Genomic DNA, 13,570 nt, shown 5'->3' with positions numbered 1-13,570 from the left:
AAAGACTGAACAGCACCAGAATTCAATTCCAGGATCTATTGGCCTCCAGTTCAGTGCTCAGTAATTGAACTTGCTTCAATAAACACAACAAAACACATATAAAAAGCTGATAGCATTTACAGAACAAACCCAATGAAATGCCACTGGTAAAAGCTGGAACTAAAAGACATCTACTGTCGTACTCTAAGATATCCTACTGGTAGTCTTCATTTTAATTATACAGACCACGAATCTCATGGGACATGAGCCTGGAAGTTACTCTGGGATCATGGAAACATAGAAACTAGAAGCAGGAGTAAGCCATTTGGCCATTCATTACGATCATGGCTGATCATCAAATTTAATATCCTAATCCCACCTTACCCCCATATTGCTTGATCCATTTAGCTCCAAGAGCTATATCTAATTTCTTCTTGAAATCAAACAATGTTTTGGCCTCAACTACTTTCTGTGGTAGTGAATTCCACACATTCACCACCCTCAGGGTGAAGAAATTTCTCCTCACCTCATTTCTAAAAGATTTACCCTTTATCGTCAAACTATGTCCCCTAGTTCTGGACTCCCCCACCATCGGGAACATTCTTTCTGAATCTACCCTATTTAACCCTGTTAGAATTTTATAAGTTTCTATGAGATCCCCTATCAGTCTTCCAAATTCCAGTGAATAACTGTCTCTCCTCATATGACAGACCTGCCATCATGTTCAATTATGCCCTCCAATACTGTCTTGCCGCATGTTGCAGGACCAATGGGAGGGCATTTAGCTTGCTCTGTGCCAGGAGGCACCTACGTCCATCTCCAGTGTCTGGCTGTCCACAATTGGGAAATTCTTCAAGTGCCCCTCCCCCACTTTCCCACCCCTCCCTTCCCACAACCCCCAGACCTCAGCATCTGCCTCTTGGTCCCTGTATAAGAAAACCAGTTGAATTTATTGCAATCTGTTGTTCTGGGGATTGCTACTTCACACCACAACCTCATTGACCTTCTAAGTGGTCTGCAGAAGTGGCATGCCATCTAAGTTCAATTGGAAAATCATGGTGAGGCAATAAAACCAGGTCACTGATTGTATTCTGGGGCACTCCGCTGCACTCTAACTGTTGTGTTCCTGTACTTCCCCCACAAACCATCCCTTTTCAAATTGAGCTGTAAGGGTGAAGATGTCACTTGGCAACATCTCTTCCACCACTCCAACAAAATATGGTGGTTGCAAAATGCAATCAGAGAAAGATCCGACCAAAAAGCATTAGCAGTGAAAAGGTAAGCCCAGTGGCTACCTGTGAAAGGCACACAGAGTCTTACCCTAACATGCCAAGCACTGCCAGACACCACTTGTGTTCAATAGCAAGCAATGCAACCTGACCTATGTATGACATTCCTGGCAGACCTCCATAAATACAACCATTCAGATCTCGAACAAAATAATGTACCCCTGAGAGAGTTGAATGGTTAGAATGCTCCAGTGGCTTGTGCTTCCAGGGAATTCATTTCTTGTCATTCTTTCTGTCAGTTTGATCTGACTCAAGCTGAGTTTATATCATAGCAAGAATGCGCATTAACACCAACCAAAGAGAGAAACGTTACTGGAGCCATTTATTTGTGGTCGGTCGAACACGCACTTCACAGGAATATCATTATTGAGATCGGGAGCTCTGTTGGTGACTCATTTTCCTCCCTGTTCCTGCACTGATAAAATTGTCAAACTCAACATCTTGTTGGAGCCTTTCAGCCTTGTTGACTTGACTTGAGGACAAAGTTTTTGATTTTCTTTCATTTGGTAGCCTTACGCTAAACCCATTTAAAAGACTCTGCCTTTGTATTTGTTTAAGTTTCATTGGCAATCTTGAGTACATGAAAGAGATGACCTATGAATGCTGAGGCAATCTCTCTGCAATAAAAGAAAGCAAAATTGCCTGGTCATAGAGTAGCGTTTCTTCATCTTGTGCCAAGTTATTCATGTAAAGATAAAATGATGATAGTGCACTTTCTAATTTACTGCTGCTTAAATAGTCATTGCTGATAAGCTGGTGATACTGTAGACTCTGGTAAATTTGAACTTACTCTGTGTTGTTTACAGAATCAACGCAATTGGCTCTCTCTGTCTGGCCAGTAGTACAGAGGCTAAGATAAGCCCCTGATTGCTATTTTAAGACTGAGCTGTCAGACATCATGTGTGTTCATGATCACGCTAATCGGTTCTTAGTCAGGTGACTTCATGAAATAACTAATGACGGGCAAACTTCTTACTTTTTGAAAGTGATCAGGACAATTAACAGGGTCATTGTACTTCTCATGAGTGAGAAATAAGTGAACTATGGTGGTATAGTGGTGAGCATAGCTGCCTTCCAAGCAGTTGACCCAGGTTTGATTCCTGGCCATTGTATTGATAAGTTATTAGGGCAGCGTGGTGGCACAGTGGTTAGCACTGCTGCCTCACAGTGCCAGGGACCTGGGTTCAATTCCTGGCTTGGGTCACTGTTTGTGTGGAATCTGCATGTACTCCCTGTGTCTGCCTGGGTTTCCTTCAGGTGCTCCGGTTTCCTCCCACAGTCTAAAAGACGTGCTGGTTAGGTGCATTGACCATGCTAAATTCTCCCTGAATGTATCCGAGCGGGCGCCAGAGTGTGGCAACTCGGGGATTTTCACAGTAACTTCATTGCAGTGTTAATGTAACCTATTTGTGACACTAATGAAAAAAAAGAACAGACGCCAGAGTGTGGCGACTAGGAAAGTTTCACAGTAGCTTCATTGCAGTGTCAATGTAAGTCTACTTATGACACTAATAAATAAAAATGAAACTGGCTGTTGCTGACTGAATTGTATTGATAGCATTAAGGAAATGTTCACAGCTCTCCAGTCTTCCATCTGAAGAAAGTCAACTGCAAGAAAGTAGGAATGAAATTAGAGGATAATCCATCTCATCCTCTTTATAAATGACAACATAAAGCATTGGTCCAAGATTTCTGTGTTAATGAACGATCCCTACCTTGTACCAAGCCCCAGAGGTTCACTCATCACCTCTGTATTTGCTGACCTACACTGGCTCCCAGTCCAGCAACACCTTAAATTTAAAAATGTTAACCTTTTGTTCAAATCACCCCATGGACTTACCTCTCCCCATCTCTGGAACCTCCTCCAGCTCGATAGCCCACCAAAGAACGCTGCATTTATCAAATTATAGCCTCCTGTGTCAACATTGGGTTCCTTTGATTCCTTCTATTGGTGTCTGTGGCTCCTGTTGTCTGGAATTCTCTCCTTAACCATCATCAACTCTCCCCACTTTATGATTTTCTTTAAAACTTACCAAACTTACCTCCTCATTCAGGTGTTTTTAATCACCTGTTCCAATAATTCCTCATGAGGATCAATGTCAAACTCTCTTTACCAACAGCCCAGTGAAGCACCTTAGGATGTTTTATTATGTTAAGTGTGTTCTAGAAGTGCAAGTTGTTGCTGTATAGACAATGTGTGGGATATGTGAAATATTGATTGTGTGAACAACCAATAGATTAATGAAAGATCACTTTAAGAGAACAATGAAGAATTGAGTTACAATCAAGACATCTTTAGACACCAAACCTTTTCTGCCAATAAATATTCAGGTATTAGCTGCTTTTATCAATGAAGTATAAAATTTCTAGATCCACCCATCTAGAATAATCTACCATTATGCTAAATACATTTTAAAATCTCTTTTCCTCCTATGAAGGGTTTTGGGTGCATTCATAGTCACTGGGGTTTCAAAACCAAAACTCAACAACATTTTACCAATCTCTACCATTGTATATAATAGTGAACAATTAATATCTCTGGCTACTTGGTAATACAGGACTTGTGTCTTGCTGAAAAATGGAACAAAGCTTTTCATCTTTCACTCATCAGGGCAGAAGCAAGAATGTCAAGGAAGGAAGCAACAATTATATACTGCATTCCTTGACATGCTAATTGAGAAACCTGCTAATATGTTCAAAATGACTGTCAACAGCAAATCTACCTTCACTCGTCAATATACATGTTGGGATTCCTACAGCTCCACATGCTTTAAGATTGGCCTTATTGGAAATTTAGTAGATAGGGCCCAAGCCATTTGCGCACTGTGTAAACTTGGTGCTAAAATAGGATGCATCAAAGCTATCCTGGCTACCCCGATCAGATCATTACTCATTGTATATCATGCACATTCATGAGTGGGCCTAAGGCTGCCATCTCCAGACCTGGAAAGTGCCTAGCCAACCTCAAATTGCACTGGGAGGGCAAAGCATCTCAAATATTTGAGCAATGCGTGAAGTTTGCCATTTTATGCTGCAACTATCCAGCAGGAACACAAGTGGTGTTTACCACTGACAGGAAGCTACTATAAGCCAAAGAGAAGCTCTGCCTGCTACACAAATGAGTAACGTGGTATTCGAATTGCAATAACAGCGAGATGCCAGGGGTATGTTTGCTTTACATCTCCATGACTGACAGATTGTACCAAACAGCACATGTCTTCAGCAGTTCACACTAGACAGTGTACTGGCCATACTCAAGCAACTCTTGCTTGCAAAGCTTAGAATGTAATATTTAATGTTAGATGTGATTCTGCAATTGGGCAGCACTTGCTGAAAAATCCTGAGTGTGCTGAGAATTACACTAACAACCAATTTAAGATTCATTCAGGGTCACAATGTAGTTCAGTAATGCTTGCTAGAAGCTGTATATATTCATAGGCAGGGACATGTCCTCTGTAGGCAACATGAGCATGTCCAGACAGTGCCATTTTTTTGAGTGAACAAACGAATGGGGGTCAGTAGCTCCCTGGGGCATTCACTATTGCAACATTTTGACCAATCAGAGTTGACTTACTAAACAACCATCTTTCCTCTTCCCCTTTCTCATGCAGTATAAATTGGTGTTCCCTTTGAAATTTGGTATTCTTGCATCTGCCCTGGTAGGTGCAAGACAGAAAGCTTTGACAACATGTCTCCTTTCTCAGCAATCCTGAAATTGATATGTTGAAATAACTGTTAAGGTACAATTGCATTGTGCCATGTTAGTGCAGTTGCATGACATTTCTTTTGTTCACTATTTAGTTGAATTTTTTTAGCATGTTTGCAACTCCAGTAAACCAACCAATGAAATTTAATACACATGTTTTGTGTTATAGTATTGCATTTTCATTCTGTCCTTGGATGCTTTGACATTGGAGTAAAAAGCCTCTCGTTTGCAAGATGATGATTTGATTTGATTTGATTTATTATTGTCACACGTATTAGCATACAGTGAAAGTATTGTTTCTTGCGCGCTATACGGACAAAACATACCGTTCATAGAGAAGGAAATGAAAGAGTGCAGAATATAGTGTTACAGTCATAGCTAGGGTGTAGAGAAAGATCAACTTAATGCAAGGTAAGTCCATTCAAAAGTCTGACAGCAGCAGGGAAGAAGCTGTTCTTGAGTTGGTTGGTATGTGACCTCAGACTTTTGTATCTTTTTCCGAAGGAAGAAGGTGGAAGAGAGAATTTCCGGGGTGCATGGGGTCCTTAATTATGCTGGCTGCTTTGCCGAGGCAGTGGGAAGTGTAGACAGAGTCAATGAATGGGAGGCTGGTTTGCATGATGGATTGGGCTACATTCACGACCTTTTGTAGTTTCTTGCGGTCTTGGGCAGAGCAGGAGCCATACCAAGCTGTGATACAACCAGAAAGAATGTTTTCTATGGTGCATCTGTAAAAGTTGGTGAGAGTCCTAGCTGACATGCCAAATTTCCTTAGTCTTCTGAGAAAGTAGAGGCGTTGGTGAGCTTTCTTAACTATAGTGTCAGCATGGGGGGACCAGGACAGGTTGTTGGTGATCTGGACACCTAAAAACTTGAAGCTCTCGACCCTTTCTGCTTCATCCCCATTGATGTAGACAGGGGCATGTTCTCCTTTACGCTTCCTGAAGTCGATGACAATCTCCTTCGTTTGTTGACATTGAGGGAGAGGTTATTGTTGCCACACCAGTTCACCAGATTCTCTATCTCATTCCTGTACTCTGTCTCGTCATTGTTTGAGATCCGCCCCACTACGGTGGTGTCATCAGCAAACTTGAAAATCGAATTGGAGGAGAATTTGACCGCACAGTCATAGATGTACAAGGAGTATAGTAGGGGGCTGAGAACACAGCCTTGTGGGGCACCGGTGTTGAGGATTATCGTGGAGGAGGTGGAGATGGTATTTAAATAATGATTTTATGGCCTTGGGGTGTCATACCTTTGACTCTCTTTGACATGTAGTCACAATTTAGCATTATAAAAGTATTTAATGAAGGAATCATAAGTGACCACAAGAACCACATGACTTATTGCCAAGATGGTATTTGTTGTATATTTTATACCTTAGATCTAAGCAGTGATGACACTAGTTTCTATGTGTGTAACAAGTTCTTTTGACAGTTTTGTTTACTTTATTTGAGTCCACACCCAGGTTCAAACATTCAAGCACAGTGAATCTCAATAGTAAACAGACTCATAATTAAACACAGAACAACTGAATACTACAATACTGATCCTGGTCAACCAAGTGCAATTAGTGTGGTATCTCCCATAAGCTAGCGGCCAGCATGTCAGTGTGAGATGGGGCATAAGAAACAGTCAACTGAGGAAGGGCAGGGGGGTGGGGCAGAGAAAGGAATGCAGAAGAAGATACTGCTAGCTACTATAGTCACACTAAAGTTTATTTTTTATTAATGAAATGAATCAAACAAGTTTGATGCCTAGCTGATTAACTGTGGAACTCTTAATAAAACAACACAATACCTAACACACATTACTGTGTATAATTAAACCAACATTAACGTCAAGTACAGGCACTGGTCCAAACAAAACATCTTGAACTCACTTGCCACTTACATAGCTGCAGATTTCATTTTTTATAGATAAAAATGTATTAAGTAAAGGGCCTGTATGTAGATCAGTCTATTGCCAAATCTTACAGTTGAGTTGGAGGCTGTAAATTCACACATAAATTCTTGATCCCAGCTGTACCATTAGTATAAAGCAACAAAACAACAGTGGGTAAATGAGATAATGGGGTGGTTTTTTTCTGCTTAAGCCGAGGCCATAGTAAACATCTCAAGGAGAATGTAGGGCCAATTCCGGGGACAAACCTAGAGTACAATAGGTTAATAGAATAGTTATGCTAATACATTAGTGATGTAACAGTGACAGTAACATCTAGTAATGTGCGAGAGATTCTGCGGAGAGATGGAATAGTCTATACTCATGAGAGACATACCTACTCTGTATCCTATCATCAAGATAGTGCCCTCAGCCATACCATCATGTGTACTTTCCAGTGAGAATCACTGGAGGGTAAATCGGGAGCAGGGACCCTGCCTAATCATAGAATCCCTACAGTACAGAAGGAGGCATTCAGCCCATTGAGCCTGCACCAACAACAATCCCACCCAGGCCCTATCCCTGCAACCCATGTATTTACCCTGCTAATTCCCCTGACACTAAGGGGCAATTTAGCATGGCCAATCCACCTAACCTGTACACCTTTGGACTGTGGGAGGAAACCGAAACACCCGGAGGAAACCCACGTAGACATGGGGAGAGTGTGCAAGTTCAATCAAACAGTCACCCAAGGCTGGAATTGAACACGGGTCCCTGGCACTGTGAGGCAGCAGTGCTAACCACTGTGCCATCATGCCGCCCAAAATGTCACCATCTACTATGGTGGGATTCGAACCTGGGTGGCCAGGTTGCTCTTTCTGGATTACAAGTCCAGTGACAACACCATTATGCCACTGCCCCTTCCCCAACCAGGGGTACTGTAGAAGAATGGTATTGTCAGTGGCACATATCCATGCAATATTTTGTGTGCATGCTTCAGTAAAATTATATTTACCCGGCATTGTAGGTACAACATCTCAAATTAACAGCTTGCTAACTTTTATACACAATAAATTTGAATCAATGAGAGGAAATGGTCTCTGGGGTAATGCTGTTCTATTGAAAGCCATTTCCTCCCTGAGGTTCTCTGACATTCTGGAATACCAGTACAAATGGTGTACTGAAAATCATAGCCCTGTTAACAATGTTCAGAAACATGAAAAAAAACTTTAGAATGCTGAATAGAAAACACCAAAACAATGCTTCAAGATTTGCTGCAGCAGCTTATGCCAACATGCATGCTTAGATTTACATGAGATTAATTCCGAATTCAGTCCCTAATAGATTGTCAGATTTTAAAAAGTCAGACAATAACAACGCATTGCCATTTTTCCCTTGACAGATGTATTCATCTACACCCTTTGATAACAACTTTGGAATATTTGATATTCATCCCAAAAATACAGAATGACTTTTTTTGTTGACATACAACAGGAGAAAGATTCCTGCAAACAAATTAGCAACATTTTAGTGTTCCTGTTAAGCAATTTTTTTAAAGAATGTATTCATTGGAAGTTTTCTATTTTACATTTGCCACAAAACGTAGCAATCCCCAAACTCTAATACAGTACAGAGTAATCATTATTCCACATAAAACATACAGAAAAGATCAACGAATATTCATACAAATAATTCAAATTATCAGTCATCAATCGTTGTAGTTGGCATCCCCACTCATACAGATAAAGAAAGGATACAAGGAAGGGTGGGAGTTCTCCAGACAACAGGATAACAGGATACAATCATGAATACATGGCCCCATGGTACATACCCACTTCCACAGGAATAACAAAGACAGAACTTCACAATAGATGGGATCTCTTGCGGAGTAATAATACAACCAACTGGGGCCTAACTCAGCATCCCAGGACCTCCAAGCAATTAAAAGATAATCCAGAAAAGGGGGAGCATCAGGATACCTCCATCGGTACAAGATGTGTCATGGTAATGTACGCCCTCAAGTACAGGAACCAGTAAGCCAAGATTTCATATATCTCGCCCAGACTCACAACACAAAACACCTCCCTCCTCTCCAGCCATATCAGAGGCACCAATCAGGCTTCCCATCACTGGAAAATTTAAATCATTTTCCACTAAGGAAACCCGACCAACAAGGAAAAGAAGAATCATCAAGACACCCATCTTAGGGAGAGCTACGACTCCCTCTCCCGACAAGATAAGGAAAACCCTCTAGGATTAACTATTACAAATCAGCACCTATGTCAATACCCCACCTACCCAGATAAAGAAAGGATGCCCCAGAGAGAGAGGAGCATCTAGATCATTCAATAATCCAATAGATGCCAGAAGTACTTGTTTCCACATACATTTTCACAGTAAGGATATCAGGAACAGAACAGCACAACCTCACACGGAACAGGATACTGCCGCCCTCCCCCCCCCTCCCCCCCCAGCACCACCCCCCTGCCCCTCCAACCCCCCCTCAGGAGCCCAAACCTAGAAGACGGACAGACAGGTAGTCTCCATATTAGACCACTAATTAGGAGATGACCTACTGCTATAACTAGCCTAATCTCCAAGTGAAGAAAGACTCCAAAAACACTGAACAAAAACCCCCAGACTCACACTCAGGTCCCGCAACTAATAGGAATTACATCCCTAGGGGAATCAAGTCTCAGGAGGCAGAGCAGTTCAGGAGCCCCCTAAAGGGGACATCTTGGGGGAGGGCAACCTACTCCCTCGTCCAATATACCCTCCACCTGACCCGGATAAACACAGCCACTGCTGCCCCAACCTGCTAAATGACCCCCTAAAATAAGGAACAACAAGCCAAGAATACTCACACCATTCAAATACACTGAACAAAGCAAACTGCCCCTTTCTCTTGGTACCCCAAAAGAGCCATTTAGGCCCGGCTATCAATGAGACAATAAGATCCAACCCATTTCCCCTCATCAAAGAAACCCTAACAGCTGGATACTATGCCCACCATCCATTTCATGAGCCAAGCCATCAAATAACCACTGCCACTGCCCACACAGCCAAACTGACACAGAACCTTACAAGGTTACAGTCCCAAAGACAGGTCGGCCATGCCCGGGTGTGTACCAGAACATAATTCCCCCTACTCCAACAACACCAGAGATGCCAACGACAAAAAACAGGGCTGGCCTTTTCCAGGATACATGATCTCTCTGTATTTATAAAGTGAATAAAGCGAAGGGTACTAAAAATTGTATTCAGTGTAAATGCAAGGAATACAGCACATAAAACAAACAAAGTAAATACTGTCCAACCCTCACGTAATGCAACCAACTCAACATATGCCCCAGTGGAAAGAAGGAGACCTACAAACAATTAAACTACGGCCTCCTTGTTCCACTGGTGGACAAATACCATAATAAAGACGTAGACAATCCGGATTTTCACCATATAACAGGATGATAGGTGATAAATGCCTCTGTGCTCATTTATCATACACACTTGTCAGGATAAAAGACAGTCGCCAAAATCTTGCTGCCGGTTATGCCGGCAGGATCTTAGGTCCCACCAATGGCACACTCCTGCTGCAGGTTTCCCAGCTGCAAGGGGTGCATTCAATGGGAAACCCTGTTGACAATGGCGGGATCTCCCTCCTTCAGCAAGTGATGCACCGCTTCCCGCTGCCACAAAATATGCCACAGAGAGGAAGAAAAATCCTGCCCAAAATCACAAAATCAGGATTATAATCTCAAGGGAACAAAGTTCATTATTAATGGTGAACTGTAGGATAAACTGGCCATTCGCGGAGCTTGAAAAAGCCAAAGTCATGACAGCGTCATTGAGCAACATCCAGGATTCATCCAGAGTTTCACCAAAGCCTTTGCTCCTCTCCCGTGTCATCGTCCTGAAGCCCCAGCAAAGAAAAGCCTAGACCCCAGCGGATTGCAAAGAGCCGACATGTCCGGCCGCTTCCCACCCTTCTTGATAAGCGCTGAGAGACAATGTAAGACCAGTGATCGGAGTCTCCAACTGACCCCAAGCCTCGAAGACCAGATACAATGAGCTTCATCCATGTCAAGGTGCCCAGCCCTCAAATTGAGATTGTGAAAGCATGGCAGCCAATTCTCAAATTCCGCCAGGAATTCATCCTCAGTTCCCCTCGGGAGACCAGGCTCACGGATACTCCTTCTCTGGCCCTATCTCCCCGAGTCAGCCAGGATGTACAACACACCATGCAGCAGGATTTCCAAGAACTGAAGGTGAGTCTTCACTGAGGAAACTGCCCTCTCGACTAACAGGATTCTCTTCTCTGCTTCATTATTCTCTTTAGGATGTCTCACAGTTCATCAATATGAAAAACAAAAATCTGTGCTGGGAGCCGAGACCATAGTCCACACTTTCACTCATAATGGCGCTATCATCTCAACAGCAACAGCATCACCGAAGCGTGGGCCCACTCACCAGCGAAACCGCCACTGCGAACTCAGCCCCACCCCTGCTGTCTCTGATCGCATCAATCAAACAAGGATTTTCTTGACTTAACTCGGCTCCCCTTCACCAAACTTTAGCCTGGATCCTCCAGGAGCAAGACACAGATTATAGACATTGAGGTCAGATAATGATGGGTTGGGCGTCAAGATAAAAAATGGAGTGAAGATGAGCAGTGCCAGACCTTGTGAAAACACAGTCACTCCTGCGCTTACATCACATGAACCCCTTTCCTCTGCCCGCTCCACCTCCCCCCCCCGCCTCCCAGTAGGCAATTTTACTAAAACGGGTTACAAGAGTATAACAGAGGCATTGGGTGGGATTTTACCGGCACGCCGGCCCCGGAATCGGGGCAGGTGAGGCTTGCAGAACGGCATTCTCCGTTGGCCTCAGGTGGGATCTTACGAGCCTTGGGCGGGCGAGGCGGTAAAATTCTGGCAATTGTCTTTGTTTTCAGGGCTTCGATTGTACCAGACAATGTTCCACGTTGGAAGTAAATGTTTATAAACTAATATTTTAGTGAGCAAATATTTTTTATGCTGTCAGTGCCTATTGAGAAGCCTTTAAAAAGCAATTAGCTTCGCTTCATCTTTTAAATCTCTTCTATTTCCTTGTGTAGGATCTCACTAATAAGATTCCTGCCTTTGCTTATCAATGCAAGTGCTACTCAACCACCACCCAAAAAGATTATGCACCAATGCAGCAGTGTAAAATTTAATTATCCCCTCATTCCTTTAGAACATGAATGATTTGGAAAGTACCACTGATCATTGTTAATATTAACTGCCTCATGATTTAACTTTCTGGTTGTGTTTTATCTAATAAATGTAATTTTCTGGGATCTTCTAGTAGATTGATAACTGATAGTTCAGAAATGGTATGCCTTCCGATGAAATTTCTAATCAACAAATTGCAGTTTTAGGCTTTAGCTGAGATAATGTATGCAATAAATGTGTCTGGTGAAATGGGAAAGGGAGTATGTAGGACAATAAATAAAATTTCATTATGTTTAATGTGAGTGCACTAAAACTTTAGTAATGTTAGATGTATATGATTAAGGTTTTTTGATAAAGTACAGCTCGCCTTCCAGTCGTACTTCTGACATGCTAGTATGTTCTGCTAGACATGGATTGTTCTCTTAACTTCCAGCATAGTAACTTTAAGACCAGATAAACTTTCTGTCTAAAGCATCAAGATGAGGAAACTCCGTTGAGGGAGCAAGGGAAACTTGAATGAAAATATGCTTCATGCTCTCATGCACATTTCCCAGTTTGAGTAGCAATCAGCAAAACAAGTAGTATGCCAAACTATACAGCCAGAGCAGTGAAAAACAAGTCAGAGGACATCATTCTGAAAGCGTGGAGTGTACTAGTCACTTGAGTAGCACAGTGTTCAGTTTTGGGCACTGAAGCACAAAGAAGATATTCAGTGCTTGGAGATAGTTCAAGACTGGGTTGATTCTCAGTGTCAGAAGACTGAAGTATGAGCAGCAACTGGGCTTCTCAGCTTCTGAACTGAACTGACTGACAGATGACCTTACCAAGGTGTATAAAATAGACCACAGTATGGAGAAGGTAGATTCGGAAAATCACTCTAAACTGACTCCACAGAGTAGAACAAGAGGGCATATGTTCAAACTAGCAAAAGGACTGGTTCTTCAGTCAGAGGGATCAAGATATGGAATTGGCTGCTGGAGGGAATGAGCAAAGGTATAAGATCTGGAATTATTTAAGAATTTGGTGCCATGATTGGAGGTGGGGTCAGGCATGGGGAGGGCTGGTGGTTAGTAGGGACTACTTAGAAGGACAAGCTAAAATACACTAAATGGCATTTTCATTCCAATTTATGTCTGACCTGGAAATAGGTTATTTAAGTGCTTTAGGACATTTTACTGTGTTAAAACAAATATATAAATGCAAGCTGTTGTCGGTTGCCTGTCACATCTTGGAAAAATTTGGGAAGGAAAATTAATTTACAAAACTGGATTAAAATATTCAAAATCATAAATATAGACAGTGTTGACTACCCTGTCCTTTAATTGCTTTTTGACCTTGAAATTATGCTATGCAAATATACATGAATGTTTAACACATTCCTATGAAATTCCTTTGTTCACTATTTTATTTTGAAAGAAGTTAGCACATCCATTAAAGTGACAGACAACAAGAAGTCATATGGATGTGTGAAGTGCTTGTATACTCATATTCGCACAGTGTCATTTAAA

At 42.1% G+C, this 13,570-nt stretch overlaps 1 protein-coding gene and 1 non-coding gene across 4 annotated transcripts in view; one reads left to right on the top strand and one right to left on the bottom strand.

Moving 5' to 3' along the window:
- LOC144501622 (netrin-1) overlaps positions 1-13,570 on the bottom strand; it is a 168,016-nt gene that overhangs the window by 134,547 nt on the left and 19,899 nt on the right. The gene's annotated exons all lie outside the window — the stretch shown is intronic.
- Positions 2,309-2,380, top strand: trnag-ucc (transfer RNA glycine (anticodon UCC)). Its single transcript has one exon. It is a non-coding gene; the product is annotated as a tRNA-Gly (tRNA).

Source organism: Mustelus asterias, chromosome 12, assembly GCF_964213995.1.
Source record: "Mustelus asterias chromosome 12, sMusAst1.hap1.1, whole genome shotgun sequence".
Taxonomy (NCBI): domain Eukaryota; kingdom Metazoa; phylum Chordata; class Chondrichthyes; order Carcharhiniformes; family Triakidae; genus Mustelus; species Mustelus asterias.
This window is presented reverse-complemented; position numbering and strand designations above follow the sequence as displayed.